We start from the raw sequence: 18,351 nt of genomic DNA, 5'->3' as shown, positions 1-18,351 counted from the left end.
TGTTACTTAATTTTTAAAGACATCACTGAAGTTTAACAGTAATATGAAACACTATTCTAGATTTCTTTTAAAGTTTGGACTGTTAAATGGTTTTGTAACTAACATCATAATTATGTATGTAAGTCGGTTTGAGTTCTTAAACAAGTAAGTCAGATAAAACTTAGTACTTAGCCGCGCTGTCCACATCATACGCGACAAGAATTAATAGTCCTTGACACTCATGTATAGCTTTAATACATAAATGTCTTAACAAATGGGAAGTAGAGTTATAGGAAAATAAACCTTATACTTACGATGGTACTTATACAATCGATAGTCAATAAAATTACCGGATTACGGAACAATCCCTTCGTGCAATTTCCTATGAGCCCGTCAAGCGTGGTTCTCACATTATTGTAATTTCCTTGTCGTTTATCGTATCCGTTTCTGAACCATATTCAGTTAAAGATTTATGTGTGGGAATCGGTTTTATTCTATATCCTGACAGGTGGGCCTGGTTATAAAGTGAGGGAAGTCGGTGGCTTATCTCTAGGCGCAAATGATTGAGTTTCACCACAGTCAGTTTCGTCTTTAATGTACCAAGTGGAGAGCATATTGTTCTTGAAAATTGTAGATACAAAAAGAAAATTTCAAGCAAACAGTTATGCTAAGTGCTTGTCTCGTAAAAGTCTACGGAACATTACGCTTTCCGCAAGCAAAATAAGACTTGCTCAACTAACGAATACTTTGCGCACTCAAAATTACAGCAGTAACAGAGACCTACTTTCAAAATGGCTTCAGCACACGAATCGAGTACATACAAAAACCGTTAAAAAATATTACCAAAATTCCCCGTAAAGGTAAAATGTTTTATGGGCACCAACATTAGAATGCCCATAAAAAATCTCTTTGTTCAGTTTATTATCATAACGCTATATAGATGATAAATGTTGTACCTATAAGCAACGAGGAGGAACGAAGTACTTCCGATATAGGCCGATGTAGACCGACCGGCGACTTTCCATAGTGCGCCCAACTTCTCAAGTGACATGTTAATGGAGTCAGTGAACTGGATGAACATCGAGAATGTTCCCGAACATTCTAATGGTTTGCTTGTTCGCCTATCACTCTATGAATTCAAATTGTGGTAAAATATTTTGGGGATTACCGACTAAGTGACAAATGGTGAAACTTTATAGTATTTATTGATTGATTGATTACGTTTTGATTAACTGTTAAGCAATGCTAGCCGTATGAAACATTTCTAAACACAACATTATTTTTCATAAGCTAAAAAGACAAACGTAGATGGACATACTTCATCATTCCGATATTTGTATTCAGGGAATCTGGCTTTACTCACTCTCTGGTAGTTATAACTTTCTTTCTCGAATATTTATTTACGGATTGGTAAAAGTATTTTTGTATACAACAAAACAGGCGGCAGTGTTGAAATATGTCTGTACAACTTTGCGTCTCAGTGTATCATCATAGTGACAATAAATTAATAATGTAATGGAGTGAGTATGAAATATTCAACGCGTCGGTTCATACATTCGCTAAAAGGAACATAAATCTAAGCTGTAGTGTAGTGGCCGGTATATTTTCACGCGATAGGTGTCGAAAGGAAAATGAATAGTCATACTTTTACTTTATATTTATAGGCTCTTATCTTATAAAGCTATTAGATAATATATAGTTTAGAAGTCAGATCCTGAACGAAGTAATGTAGTCTAGCCTAAACTTTACGAAGATTGTTTCATCAATGTCATCTTTTCACTATGAAATACAAAGAATGTGAGGTAATCAATTTAATCAACACTATTACCGTTATCACTAAATATTCCTTTATAAAATTATTTTCTCTTAAAGATAAATGTTGACAATAAACCATTAAATAATAGTTATAATTGTATTAAGTTTCAATCTCATTTTTACAAGGAACTTGACAAACTATGAACGTAGTCAAATTCTAGATCTTGAAATAGGTATCAACAGAAAGTAGGGTCTCAATCGTACACGTGTATTATGTTCTTAATGCATCACACGTCTACAGTGGGTCTGTACATTTTGGTTTACTTCACTCTGTGTAAAAGTTTTTCACCTCATACTGGAAGGAAGACGCGGTGATTCTATTTCCAGTCCCTTTTATCCGAAGAATACTTGATAAAGAGCCTCGACCTTTTTAATATCTGATGTAAAAGTTTATAAAGTTTGAAGATTCAAAGACTTACAGCAGCGGAAACTTTTGTCGTGTGAAGTGATTCTTAATATAACGTTGAACGACTTCACTACTACGTTGTTTTAATCTTGGAGTTCCTTTGAGACTGATTTTCTTTCTTCTAAGAATCTCTCATATATTAAGGCTAGTATTTGTAATAAACTACTATCTGAAGGATACTGTTTGCAGGATCGCTTACAGGATTCTCCGATGGGCTAATCAATCCAAGTCCTCAAAATGAAATATATCAAATAATTTAAATCAAATTTTGACACATTATGGGCGTTACAATTCCTGAATTTATTACTACATACTACTTACTACGTCATTAAATCGAGGGCATTCTAGGTCTTTTTCTTATTTACAATTTGTTCAAATTTGTACCCCGTTCCACAGTCAAAAATTCCGAATACCTAAAACATATTTCTTCTTCAGTCATTCTCAACACACTGTTCCTAAGGAAGCACTGCTCGCATTCAATTTCAAAGCTCTGAATTAATTCACTTACATTAATTAATTCCATTTAAATATCACGAAGAGTTTCCTCGAAATGATCTTTTCGTTTTTTCACAGGTAAGTACTAAAAGTTCTGTAGGAGATTTTAATTAGTTTACTTAGCGCTTAAGCTTTGGTAGAACGGAAACGTTTTTGCACTTACGTGTGATAATAAAGTTTTAGTCTTAATTGGACAGTTCAGGCTATCTAAAGATCTTGTTTGAGGATTTATACGTGGGTATATATTATGATGTAAGTTAGTCAAATGTTGGACTTTTTTATGAATAAAAATGTTATTTGTTTAATAATCATCCTATGATTTTCATTTGATAAGTTACTCTTGGTACCAATTGCAATTGCTGCTTTCATTGCCGCTGAAAATGTATAAATAAAAAATAATGCAATTCATATACTGAACTAGTATTGCTATAACAAAAAATATTAAAACAAAATTTATTAATGTAGGTATCAGATTCAACTACGCATACCTACATAATTCATAATTCAATTGATGCTGAGCTTTATCCTGAGTCTGGATCTGAGTCAAAGCATAAGCCAGATATAATGTGGTGGTAGCCTGATTAACATAAAATTGCAAACCTGCAAAGTTTTTTTTGTTTCTCCCACTATCGTTTACAAAACTGTCCCTGCATGGATATTTTACCGTACATTTTTAAATGAAAGAATCCCAGTCCGGATACAAACCAACGAATATAATCTCATCGTGCCGGCTGCAAACTTTCCCACAGGCTTTACTACACGATTTCAGTACTTCACAAAGTACTATTATCGCCTCAAAGTTGTACAATATTTCATCTCAGTTCTACGATTCTCTCACTGTCACGACTTTTTATTATAAGATAACAATTTCGGCTTTCAGCGCTAACAGTTAAATCAGTTTTGTGTTTGATTGATACTACAGTGTTTCGAAAGATTTTCATAACTTTGCTAAAAAAAGACAGTGTTTCTGCATTGTGGTCAAATCAAGTGTGAGCCCAAGTTATGGGAATAATTTGCCACAGGATCGTATGTTCCAAATTTGGTAAATTATTATTACAACATAAAATGCCTCAGTAAAAGTCTGGATAATATAGGTAAAATAAGACAGTTTTAATACAAATAGAAAACACGTCCAAACTTTTCACTAAACTTCTTAGACATTGCCAGCTCATATTTCCTCAAGGAACCGCATAGATACGTTATAAAATACAGCACTGTGTATTCAGGGAACAAGCTGGAGTAATTGCCATGAAACTTTCTGAATCAACAATAGGGATGCATCCACGCATATAAGAGTAAGTAGGGCGGTATTCAAACAGCGTATCGCGTTCGTCTCTGCATTCATACATTGCATTATTCAACCACACTCCGTCGGTCGTATTTAAACTTTTATTTACGATTTTATCTCAATGCTTGAAGTGTTCGACAGTTTCATTTGGCTTTTCATGGCCGTTGAATGTGGTCGGCTTTTTGTTCGATGTTCTCTACATTTTGTATTGCTTATTAATTATATTTTTTTATTCTACTACTAATGAAAATGTATCAACAATTAGTTTGAGCATATATAGCTTTAAACCCAAAAAAAAAGTTTTATGATAATCTTTTGTCACTTTTGCTTAATAGTAAATTTTCTTTCAATGTCTAGCCTCAGAAACTGAAGGAATGAAAAACCCGGAACAGATAAATCAATACTAAAACAATAGGTATGTTGCAAATTGAAAGACATATGTATGGGTAATTTAATAATTTTGTGAAGGTCCGCAAAACCTCATATAAAAATCTAAACTGAAAACAAGCAATACCTTTCCACAGTGAATATATTTTGATCGTCCTACGTGTGTTTCTTTTAAAGAATACGTTTCGTGTGTATTCTGGGCGGTAGGTTCAACCGTATTTTGATTGTATATAGCCAGAGGCTTACCGCTCCCTGTTTTGATAAACTCAAAGGAAAAAGTTATTATTACAGTGAAGCGGGATTTTTTCGAAGCCCACCTTTGATGTCTATTAGATCATTTTTATTGCGTTTTGTTTAACGAATTGTTGTTGTTAAAAGATTTAACTTCATAAAAATGACTGCCTTATTTAGTCTCCTACTTTTCCAATAAAAAAATATCAATACAACGGGTGTGATCTTATAAAACGTAGTATTTTCCCAACTGCCCAATCCCCCTTACGTAAAAGCGTTTAGGTAACTGAAGTTAAAATTATTATAACGTTATTAATAACTTGTACTTACTGAATTATTTTCAGGTCAATAATCTTTTAAATTGCTTTATGAGTTAGTCAGTTAATAATAATAAATAAATAAATAAAAAAATAACAATAAGTTTAACCCATTAATGTCCCACTGCTGGGCAAGGGTCTCCTCCCGTAATCAGGGAGGGGTTAGGCCTTGAGTCCACCACGCTGGCCAAGTGCGGGTTGGGGACTTTGCATGCCCTCAATAAATGTTTTAAACAATTTTTTAGGCATGCAAGGTTTCCTCACGATGTTTTCCTTCACCGTTGGAGCATGTGATAATTATTTCTAATACACACATAACTTCGAAAAGTCATTGGTGTGTTGCCTCGGGTTCGAACCTGCGACCACTTGCGTGGGAGGTGTCAACTTATACCACTCGGCTATCACTGTTAGTTAATAAAGCAAAGATTTAAATATTTGAGGAGGATTATATTTAAATGTAAAGTTACGAACAAAAAAAATGAAGTCGCATTTTCATTAGGTAATTTACTGGTTTGTTTGTACATACTACTGTGCTATATTAATATTAGAAATACGAAAGTTCGTATGTCCCTTTATAAAGCTTACACAGCTACTCGTAAATTGCTGAACCTGATTGGTTGTTAGCATGGAGATAGTTAGAGATATCCGACACAGGCAACTTTTAAATAGCCCCAAGTAACTTATATATTTACCTAGTATGCAGTACTATTTGCTTTCTATGCTACCAATACTACAACCAATACTTTGTACGGAAGTGCACCGCACGGGTCACTTAGTAAGTGTGCAGTGTAAACTTGGTTAGCTAATAAATGCCTCGATAATTTCATGTTTGCCGCCTTTGTGTGTGTTCATTATACATTTTAATACCTAACCGCTATTAGGAACTACGGAAATTGAATTTTAATACTTTCGAATTAGTCATACTTTGACTAAAGAGAGTTTGATAGTTTTTTCTCAATTTTTCAGGAAATCTTATAAATTTTTTTAAATTATTCATTCATCAGTCGCTCTAAAAAAAAAAAAGTAAGATGAAAGTCGAAACTCCTTAAAATCTTTTCCGTTTCTTTTTATTTAGCTTTGTTAGGAGCTCGTGGCTAAGTAAGAACAGTGCACGAATCGATCTCTTAGATAAGTGTTAGTGGCGTGGCAACCACGAACGTCTTCGGAAGTCAATGCAAGAAAATATATACAACATTACCATTTTATTCTTGAAAATTTTAAAGATCCCCTGAAAAACTGTGTAAAAAAAATTTTATTTACCTTACAATAAGAAACATTTTCTTCGTATTAGCTATACGAACAAATTCCTATGTAGTGGCTAGTGTTTTAATAAAATTACGGGCGGTTTCCGCTTGTTTTGAATACATTTGGATAATGCCCCGGGACGAAGGTCCGGTCGAGGTTGGATACGTTGATTTGATTAGCGAGGGCATCGAACAGAAACGGGACGGTCTTTAGTTAAATGACCAGGAATTTATGTATAGAATATATGTAGGCAACTAGAAATGTTTTGAGGTGGATGGGAAATTAGTTGCAGGTTTGTTTGGTCTATTTGAAGAGTAATAAGGGTGAATGCAGGTTGAATTTTAAGTTACTTTAACGCTCTACTGTACTCTATGAAGGAGAAAGTAATTATAGAAAAGTATAACCATATACAGTAACGTTGATTAAAATAAATTTCAGACATTGCTACAATCCTATTCTATAAACGTACGTTTAGTTTAGCGGCACATTAAGATCTATGAAAATAATGTATTTTTATCTAGAGTGTCTTTAACTCAAACCTCTATAAAAAAAATCTATTATCTACGCACTTTTATTTATTTTTCATAGGTTTGGTCCTAATTTCTAGTAAAATAAATAGTTGAATTATATTTTTTTCTATTTTAGCATTAAACCTATTGATAGAAAATTCCACAATATAAATTTAAGGTTCGGAGGTCACCGATAATGGACGCCACCTGTCTCTTCCCGACACCTATTAGCCAAAACCAATATGGCAGCTAGTCTCGGAATATTTCACATTTTATCAAAAAATCTACCCTATTTCTATTTTACAAACTAATCTAGTATCATATTAAAACAGTTTATCAATATTAACATCTGTTAATTTAGAAAATGAGACTTACTTTTATAATCTAGAATTCTAGACTAAATGAAAGTAAATCACAATTTTGGCCAGCTTGAAGATTGGTCTATCTTTCTTTTTAACTAGTTTAATCTGTTTTCATCTTAAAATATTAATTTAAATTAAAAACGTGGCGTCAGATTTCTTTAATACGGTCCTAAAATTTATAACTCATTTCAGATGATAGATATTTTAATATCACCATAATTATAATCATAAAGAAATGTAAGGTTTTGTTTCTTATTAATATATCCTTTATTGCAGGCAAATTACACGTTATTGTGAAAAAGTCATAAAATAGACAACAGAAATTTACCATTCATAAATGTGGAGATGATAGTATTAACTGACAATCGAAGTTGTTAAATAATGTTCGCGACAACATGGCACGTTATTATTTTCATATTTTGCTGTTAACGCAGTATTCGCAACAACAATAAAATCACATTATTTCCCAAGATAATCCAATGCAAACAAAACGAGCGTACAACGGTTCTGTTTGCACTGGATAAAATTAGCCTGCACTTATAATACGTGTGCAAAATTCATGCTGAATTAAAGATCATTATCATTACATATTATATGCAGCGGTCCAATAAGTTTTAATTAAAATGAGTATGCGAATCTCGGAGTAATGAATATTGCTGATACACAGCGACAATGAAATGGAAATAATTATATGAACGAGATCGTATGGTTGTCAAGCGCTTTCGGTTAAATGAGACGCCTCAGCGACCACGCTATGTACGTCGTAATTTGATGAATTTTCATAATTTGGCTTATAATGTACGTGTTATTTTTGTAAATATTTTTTAAAATTGTGTTATATAAATAAGAAAATTAGACCCGCCAAATAGGCGGGTATTCATTAGGACTACGTTAATTTTTATTTTAAATCGAAAAATGGTGTAATGTAGTTGTCCAGCAGATTCAGACACGAGACTCAATTTATTTTAAAATCAGTACACGAATTCAATCAGATCTTGATTTGAAAACACGACTAGATATATTTTCAATTCTGAATAAATTGCAAAAATCCGTAGAGATTTGAAATGATTCTAGAAACCCATTTTATTTTATTATGAACTTTTGAAAAGCGAGACAACTAACATCACTGCAATTATAAGATGGACATTGAAGACTATAGAACAGATTATAGTCATACAAACAACATCTACAATTCTTTGAAAAATGGCTGGCTTGTTGTAGATTAAACAGTCGTACCACATAGACGAATGGTAGACAAAAGGACCCGTAACTAAGGGTCATCTCAAACCAAAGCGAGTACCCGCATCCAGTATTTGAAATTCCTTTCCCATTGAGTGTTCCGCACACAAACAACACATTACACATACCTCAGTTGTGTAAAATCTTACTACAATTTCACGAGTCTATTTCCCTAGAACCGGTTTTAAAGCCCGCATTCGTTTAAAGTGTAGACCAAAATGGTACATTATGAAAACACATTCTAATTAAGCCCTTAACTATTTTCTTCTTTTCTCTTTCAAGTAAAGAAAAAAATATGAAATACTTTTAGAAGACTTTCTAAAAGTATTTCATATTTTTTTCTTTACTTTGTTTAGTTGCCCACTTCATTCAACTCTTTCTGACTTTAATCAGTGAGTAAGAAATTGAATAAAGAGTTATCGTAAATACGTTCTTCTGGTGGTTCTTTCATATCAACTGTAGACTAAACTTACTAATACGATTCGCAATTTTATTGTCCAACAATAACCGCTTTGTTGTTTTACAATCTTGAGGTTTAATTTAAAAAGTTTTAAAAGTAGCCTGTTTGTTTTCATTTTCCGGAAACAATTTGTTTGAGAAGTGGCCCGAAATTAATTTCGGAGAGGCGTAAACTTGGTTTCCTTTCTGATCGGGATGAAAACAATGTCTTTAGATGTCTTGATGTAGATTTATTATTTTTTGTTGATTGTATGAGAACAGCTGAGAATGTGTTTACATTGTTTTTAATTTATCTTACATTTTTCACGTCAAGTTTTTGTTATAGGTACTAGACATTTTACTTTTTGAGATCGAGGTCCCTTTAATAATTAAGGTATATACAGGTCAAAGGTTTAAGTTCTCCGTGGTACTAAATCGAACTAAGTCATACAAGGGACATTTTTTGAGAAACAAGTAAAGTATGATAATCCTTTTTGGAAAAAGTTACTTACTCGTAATCATGCTTGTATGCGCCCACAGCTAAATGTCACATATTCTATGAACGTAGAGGAGAAATAAAGCCACACATTTAAGTCAAGCGATATATTACTAAGATTATGAGAAGCGATAAAGAAAATAGCCGAAGGCCGCGCTAGAACATTGACAGACAACAATCTGAAACATAGTCTATTTCTTTTACGCGACACTACATTTTAATCAGGATCGAGACAATTGTGCGAGAGATTTTTGGATTAGAACAAAATTTTATTCTACTGCTAATGCTGATTGAACATGACATTTCTAGTATTTTCGCATTATACTTACGAAAAAGTATAATATAAATAAATGTAAAGGAAATAAAAATCGGATCGGAAAATGTCTATTGTACGTTGAAGGAAGAAAGCTATGTACGTAAAATTTTTAATTATGTGCATAAATAAAATTAAACGCGCAATAATTAATGTTTCGATTACTACATAACTGTGTTAGTCAGTCCATACTATTTTTAAACGTAATTGAAGATTTCATCGTTTCCGTAATCCATCCTCGACGCAGAAGCCTCTAAGTATTTTACATATGTATGTTCTATAAATCTAGGATATAGTAACTTGCACTACTCGCTACAAATAAATAAACCACCCATAATAATACTCAATGTAAATCAGGCTTTAGATGAGCTCTGTATCGTCCTCGAAATATGTACTAAACAATTTGAACAGTGCGTAAACCCTGGCGTTATGCCAACTGCTTGATTATCAAAACAACCGGTCTACCCCAGTTACGATGTTCCCTACTATTTGTACTGAATTATGCATAATGATACACATAGCTAATAGAATGTAAGAAAAACTGGAGCGGATTGTAAATAATATACATAAGGGCAAAGGACGGCGATGATATACGAATATACTCACATATTTCATTCGAAAATATACCGGAAAACCAGAAAATCTACCGTATAGTTATCAAAAAGCGAAATCGTTATATTATTTAAAAAACTTAACTATTTCCAGGGCCTAAGGGTACTTCTCTTAGTACTTTATCTTATAAGAACTCTTGTAAGAACGATGCAAAGAAGCCTGTGCTTTTTTCACAAGTTCTTTGTTTATTTGAGTGTGTGAGTTGTCGAATAAATAATATTTATTTATTTATTTATTATTTTATTCCAGTCCGATATTATTTATGTTGAGTCTAACAAACTTTAGTTTTTTTAATGTCATTAGTAATATAATCAATTCTCAAACAAAATCTCTGTTCACTGTCAAGAGTTGTGTAATAAGACGGAACTATAACTACTAAACGTCAACACTACTAAGCTCACAGCTCATTAACTGTCCGGGGGCTCAAAACAAAGATTGATAAATAGTCCCCAATTTTCCGCGACATAAAATTTACGGATCATGTCACATAAGCCTTCCCTTATAATCCCTTATCACCAAACTTAAGTCTTCGAATAATTAAATAGGAACAATACGTAGTCCTTATTACAACTACAAAAGGTTCAAAATCAAGGGTCGTATATCACTGATTTTATTAAGAGTCAATGAATGGAGGCGTTCGTCGGCAATTTGCTCCGACATCGAATACCTAAATAATTAATTTCATTGGCATTTGGAAGTGAAAGAACGTTCATTTGCACTTTACTTCGCCAGTAGGCATTGGACGTGAATTAGATTTACATTCGTTATGTTAAAGAAACTAAGAATATAAGTAAATGGAGTAATCTTTGACTCTAAAAAGAAATTGAAGGCATCTGGTAATTGCAAAAGTCCTTTCAGACTTGATTGGTGCATAAATGTTAAGTAGTCACACTTAATTTAATGTGGATTTTATTTATGAGTAACGTTTTAATATACAGTTGTTTTTTTTTATTCTTTGGATATACTTACTTTGATAGAACCTAATAATAATATAACCTAAGTATATAGCCGAACTTTGGTCTAAGTACTTACATTATGACATAAAATGAAATGTAATTAAACAGTTCGAGTACGATGTGAAAATATCAATTTCTTTAAACTATTCAAGAATTCAACTGTCGTGTCGTATAAAAGGTACAGTTAAGAATTAATTCCAAGGATATTCAATAAGTGTTTATGTAGCTCAAAGTTTTGTTTACAACAACAAGCTTCGACAACAAAGGGCGAGAATTCGAGTACAATTTTAATTAGTATCAAGTTAAAACAATGACTAAGTTATTCTTAAGTTACAGATATTTTGTCGGCACGTGTATGTGTTATCGACGTTTTCAATTACCACAAATATAGGAAACTTCAAACGTTATTGATGGGATAATTTCGGTTGGTTTAGTAATTTAGGGCGTTTTCATATCGGGTGAAGTTTGGCTCACATAAACACAACGTAGTATTGATATGTTATTTTTTTATCAAAGATTACTTCTCCTTCACCTTATATAATATATGTGTATGGCTAGTAGCGCGATTCTTTTTAGAGGGTATTTCGAGTATCGAAAGTTTGACATTTAAAATGTGCTGTAAAATTAGTTTAAAAGCGCCCGCTAGAGGCGCTAATAAGAATTTCATACATAATTTCTCGATAGGTAGCCGATAGTTGTTTGCCAAAGAGAATCGCGCTACAGATTTATATGTAAATGCACAGTAAAATAATTAAATATTTTTATTCCTTCAGTCTAAAATAAATTTTAGGGTGACTCTAAAGATGACCTTGTTTTATTTAAAATGCTAATTCAGTTACATTTACTTGGTAGGTAGACAGTTGACAGTTTCACTAAAATTATTACTTAATGTTGAACAAACGAAATAAATTGTCCAAACTTAGTACTTTAACTATGACATTACTCCATTTTAATATAAAAAGAAGTAAAAATAAACATCAGCCTGTATGTCAGTAAAATAAGCATAATTTTCAAAGCAAATTCTTTCTCTAATTATTCAAGCGAATAACTTTATATACATTTGTCTTCATAACTTTAAAATAAAATTTACATCGTAATGGAATAGTAATAGCATGATTTAACGTCAAAACTGATTGACTGATGATAATATATCTTAGATAACTAGAATTTAATTTTGAGCTAGAAGTTGTTGGTAGTAATTTATGAAACGATACTAATAATGTGCAGCATTATAATACGTAGTACGTGCTTTAATTGGTATATAATATACATTGTAAATAGTTTGAAAGTTTGACAAGCCGTGTTTTTTACATGTGGTAACAAATTGCAAGGTGTTTGACTGCTTTTCTAACATACAAAATATGTGATAGTAATTAATAATGTGAGTGTGACCATTCGTGCTCATTTCATCTTAGTTGCATTCATCCAAGAAAAGAGCATGAATCCACGCAGAATTAATTCATTTGGCTCTTTTAAACATAAGCTACTCGAATCTTGTAAACTATTAGACCAAATTTCAAAGTGCCAAATCAGCAGTTACAACTAAATTCTAGCTCGAGTGTAACAAGACATTCCTTATGACGTGGAGTACTGGAATAATTGGAAGGTAGCCAGTGGTCATGCAATGATATGATTGTCGCAGGTGTCCTACGTATGCAATGTATTTAAACATATCTTATATACGAAACTATGTTGTTCAGGCCTGAGTATTGTTTGGTATGTCGTTGTAATTGGGACATTAGAGTTGTTGACAATATTGGACTGTCAAAAGATATAAGTTTACTATTTTGGCCCAAGATTCTTTATCATTTTGTTCTACATTGGGCTGTATAAATACAGTTTTCCTGGTTCATTTTGATCCCTAACAAGAGTGCTTTGATAGTTTTTTTGCTTTTTCAAAAACTGAATAGAAACCCTTCGAGTATGCTCCCTCTGGTGGGAATGATTGTATTTTGTTTTTTATTCAATTAAGCTAATATTACCAAGTTAACGTACTAAGCTATAGTATAACGGTATCAATCACGAAACACTTTTCTATACGGCTTTTTTAATAGTTTTTTAAAGTTCCGAGTTAAATCTTTATGAAATCGTATCGATTTCCGATACCGGATCAGATTCAAAGCCGCCATCTACATTTATATGAAAATTTAAATTGACTCCATAAATACAGCAGCTAGCGAACTGAAATAAAATTTTACACCTCCCAAGGGAGGATTAATTTATATCAATGAATTGTGTGTGTGTAAATTACTGCACCTCGAATATATGCTCATTGCAAAATAATATTAAAATTAATTTATATTCCATAGAATATTTTATTCAGTAATAAATTTACGATAACCAATTAAGGACGGAAATTATTCTACAAAATGTAATGATTTCGTTGTGAGAATATTTAATACCAGATTGTGAAAATATGAATGAAACAATACCGATTTAATTTTGTATTCCTGAAATCGGAAAACCTCGCATAAAAACAACTGTGAAGCTCCATGAACGCAAAAACTAACATTATTGTAAGATTAGAGATCATGGTAAAGGGGGTTAGGTAGCTTTGTTCTACAACAAGTGACGTGCGAATTCATGTGTGTAGCTGTTGACGTAGACTGACGTAGACCTGCTACGAATATTGGCAGCGTCTTTGTAGTACGCTACGGGCTAGCTTCAGGCGTTACAAATTGAACCTATTACTAGCACAGTTTGTAACCGAAATAACGTGCATGTCTCTAATAGGTATAGCACACGCCCATTTATTTCATTTTTTATGTTTTTTCAAATGTTTGTGTTCATACTGTTGACATGCCTTTAATAATAAATAAATAATAACGTAGGTACTTTATTCATTTCCCAAAGCCGTATATTAAAATACAACAGAGTCATAATTCAAACATTTTGACTTAAAACTTACATTTCACATTAAATTATAATAAACATTTTAACAGACAAATTCGTACCCAGAAGTCTAAAAGCCGTAACAAACAAAGGGTCACTATAATAATTCACAATGACAGGCCGAATGATGGAACTTTGTGTTAGCAAGAAAAAGCTTTCATATAAACACACGAGGCGCATTACCTCACTTAACACACGTTAGTACCTTAATTATAACACATTTTACTAGAGCCTTTGGTTAAGAGCTAAATAGAAAGGAATAAGGAAAACATTATTTCATTGTATTTTTGAAAGTCTTTGACGCAACGGTTAAATTGGCATTTGTTGCCACCTGGTTTGATTACCAATAATTTTTTTTTTGACAAGTCTTGCTGCTAATGCGTGTAGATCTTGGTTGTGGTGATTTTTACAGACAAACAAACAACAGAAACAAAGTAAAATAAACTGTCTTGTCAGTCAACGCACTTGTTTCCAGAAGATGAATTGAAGACCTCTAAATAGAATGTCTGCAACAAACTACTTCGGGTAACATAGTGCAGCCCAAACTGGAAGGAATTTCCTTATATTTCTGTGAGGCAGTGGGTCACTCTTTGTAGGGAAAAAAATCTCGAATGTATTACACCATAGTCTTTTGCTCATTAAGAGATCATTTACACACGTAAGCACAATAATAAAAAAGTTCTTATAAATTTTTATGTCTAATATTACTTAGAATTCCTATTCATACTTATTCCAACTAACAGGTTATGAACTTTTCTCCAAATTAAAACAAAAATAAACAAAACAAAATTAACACCAGGCTGGTATCATTCCGTAATTTAATGGCTATTCATTTTCCTATCGAGTTTCTAAGCCAGTGTTTTACGAGGCACTTTTTAAATTTAATTTGTAACGCGAGATGCTGGTGTCCGAATACTTTTTACCCGTTTTATTTCGGGATTCAAAAGATATTGGGTGACCCTTTGATAGGAATGCGCTGAGTATTTAATTATTGTTTTCGTTGTTTGTTGTTTGGCGAAAACGGTTTGTTTGTTTTAAATACGATTATGAAGTTGGTGATGCTTTCTTCCTAGAACACGATTGCTTTAAGATATTAACTTTTAATTCAGTTTGGGATTTCTCAGAAAACGGATTCTTGAAGATTGGAAAAGCGGATTTTAAGATGTCTGAATATGCATAATGCTTTATTATTAAGTTGTAAAAAAATCTCCGTAAAGTTAAATAATAAAATTGTGAGCATTTTTAGAAGGCTCTCTCAAAATTTACAAATTATTTTTGTCATAAAAATGTATAGAATCTCGCAACTCTATTTGACAGTCAGTTAAATCAGTCTTGGTCTTGTTGTTATATCACAATTGTGAAGCAAAAATAATTTTAAAAACAATTGTTTTTGATATCATTTCAAATTCAAGTTTTGTTTCTTTTAATTTAATTTTGGGTTAGATAATTATTTAAAATAATAACAAGTGTTTGTGCAATTTCTTTCCAAATGACTTTATTACACACAGACGGACATAATCACGCTTTGCTTTGCTACTTACTTCTATATCTATCTTACTTCCATAGACATCTGCACAGTACATATGTACGGACAGGTAACCTGTCTATAGGGCTCACTTCTTGGTCTGTGACTGTTTTGTCTAGCCTCGTATCGTGTCTTGTCTAGTCAGGAGATACAGTCGAAGACTATTGTTTAAGATTGCTACCGTTCAAATTACGGGATCATTGGACCACTAGACAAACAACAAACGATCAAGAACCAATAAAAAAAGTTTTACTAAACAACTCAAAGTCTAGAACTCACTATTTGAGTATCCCAAGGTCATTAGTATTCGACCTACACCATGATAGAGGTTATACAAATAAACAGTAACATTTTGTACGAGTTTCCCATCGTAGGCCAACCACGTTCTTAATTTCCTACTCTACAATACACGACCCAAAACTCATTAAGGTTCGCCGAGTGTAAGGAAAGTTTTTCGTATCTGTAATGTGAGAGCTTCGTTTACTTTACGGCCAGTTTGTTTTTAGTGATTGGAGGTCATTCATAAAGTTTTGCTACGAAATAGTTAGTAGAGAAGCCAAGAGTCAGAAATTATATAATTTAATGTATTTTTAGAAGTATTTCTTACTGTATTGATACGAGTAATATTGTATGAACGGACACAGGTATGAAGGCTTTTTTTTCTGTCAAATCACTAATATCAATAAGCAATAATTCACACCTACTAGCCACAGCAAACTGTTTGACAAAACCACTGATTAACAGATTCCAAGTACACAAAAAGACACGCTCATTCAGACAGTTCGCAAGCGCTTGCAAATATTATAAAAGTGCGACATCCTACACATTATTTTATGTCATATATAAGACAGTGACATAAAGAACTAATACAAAAAACAATCTAAAAGCATTACCCGCAACAAAATCCCATAAAAAAGTCCGTCTACAAAAAGACAAAAGGAACAAAGAAAACATGCGATAAACACAAATGATAATATTATTGTAAGAGCCTATTACGCCTTGATTTGTTTCGGCCGGTGTCCCGGAGTAAGGTCTGATCTGTCACAGAAAGTGATGGATGGATGAGACCGCCAGTTTCTCCCCGCTATGAATAATACGAGATATTCCTGGCCCTACAGTTTCAGATATTATTTCGATGGTACCTATTTGCGAAAGCCGGTACAGTAGTCGTTTAGGTCTAGAATGGGGCTCATCATCGTTATTTCTTTTTGTATTCGAATATTCCATAATCAAATGAGTAAAATGGTTGTAGCCAGTTTGAAGGAATGACACTTTATTATTTTTCATAAGATAATAAATTATTGTTGCTCTCCAATATGCATTTAGCTTGCTTTCCGTAATGTGAGAATGCTTCGTGCATGTAAAGACATCAGATACTTTTAAGGGACGGAATTAAGGATTTACAAATAGTGGAATTAGTGTAAGTTAGTAATTTAGTTGTAAGAACTAGACTACTTGAAACAAAGAAATCTTTTATTATCAGAAAAACATGTTTCTTTGAAGAATATTTTTTAATATAATTATATACGGTTTACTAAATCTTAGCTTATCTTCCTTCTGGTGCTTTAGTGGTAATAACAAAAGACTTTATATAGATCCATTGAATGTAATTCCTAAGTATACAATTGTCACTGAAGCCTGTTGATAAATATCTTCTTTATATTACTTCATAAAAGTTTTATTACATTGCTTTGTTGTCTAGTTGTCCTAACAAATGTTAGATATTTATCTTGGAGTCCTAAAAGAATGGTACCTTGTGATAACAATATAAGTGTATGAAACTCTATGAATATATCTAAGTCTTTTGGGATCTCGCTAGCAAAAAAGTTCAAACAAACAGTACAGTTTTTATGATGTTTAATATGAATATTGTATTGAGTAAACTTTTGGCAAATGACGTCCATATACGTCTTCTTTACTCTGCCAAATTTATTTGATGTTGCAGCTTATTAGTATGTTAAAATTTAACAGCAGTCATTAGATTCGATAGTATTACGATACGACGATAAATTAGATACGTCTAATTTATGTGAAAAAGTTGGCATTTGGACATTACGTTAATAAAAATGCTGTTGTGTGAAATCCACAATGGAGAACACTCAATGATTCTATCCTACCTTCTGCCCACCTAAAAGATTTCCCTGGGTAAAAAGTTCTGTGTGTCAATCTATAATAGGTTATAAACTTTATATTGTGTACCAAATTTCATAAAAATCTGTTCAGTCGTTTGTGCGTGGAAAAGTAACAAGCGTGCATCCATCCACGCTTTAGCATTTATAACATTAGTAAGATTAGATTATTCAAAATATAACAAGGAACCATTGCTGAGAATATTGGAAAGTTAAACGTTTTAAACAAATTGAAGATCTGAAATCAGGAGTTAATAACTCCAGTCAGTGTAATTTGGAATGTCTACAGTTTGTCAGTTGGCCGTGTAAATAATGTTTTTACTCAATTATCTTTTGAAGCGGAGGCTGGCCAGGCGAGTTTTACCTAGTTATACTAGTTATGTAGTTTTGGACGTGGGAGGGCTTTTGCGATTATTAAACTAGGGAGCTTTTGGAGATAAACGTTTAGCACGTAATTTTGTGTAACGGAAAAATAAATTGGTTTAATTCGCTTGACCTTTGAAGAATGTGATTAGCTGAAGACGACCTGGTAAAACTGTGCTATCTAGCCGTAAGGCCTGTATTGTATCAATCTAGTTACGAACTGCGTCGTCAAGAATTTTTATTTATTTGAACATAGTAAACAACATAAATATTTATCGATAGAACATTTTTACTTCATCAATTCTCTTTAGTCAAAAGATATAATCTAATTTGTTATTAATTATTTTAGTTTTG

Source organism: Anticarsia gemmatalis, chromosome 10 (genome assembly GCF_050436995.1).
Source record: "Anticarsia gemmatalis isolate Benzon Research Colony breed Stoneville strain chromosome 10, ilAntGemm2 primary, whole genome shotgun sequence".
Classification (NCBI taxonomy): Eukaryota; Metazoa; Arthropoda; class Insecta; order Lepidoptera; family Erebidae; genus Anticarsia; species Anticarsia gemmatalis.
Note: the sequence above shows the minus strand (reverse complement) of the source record.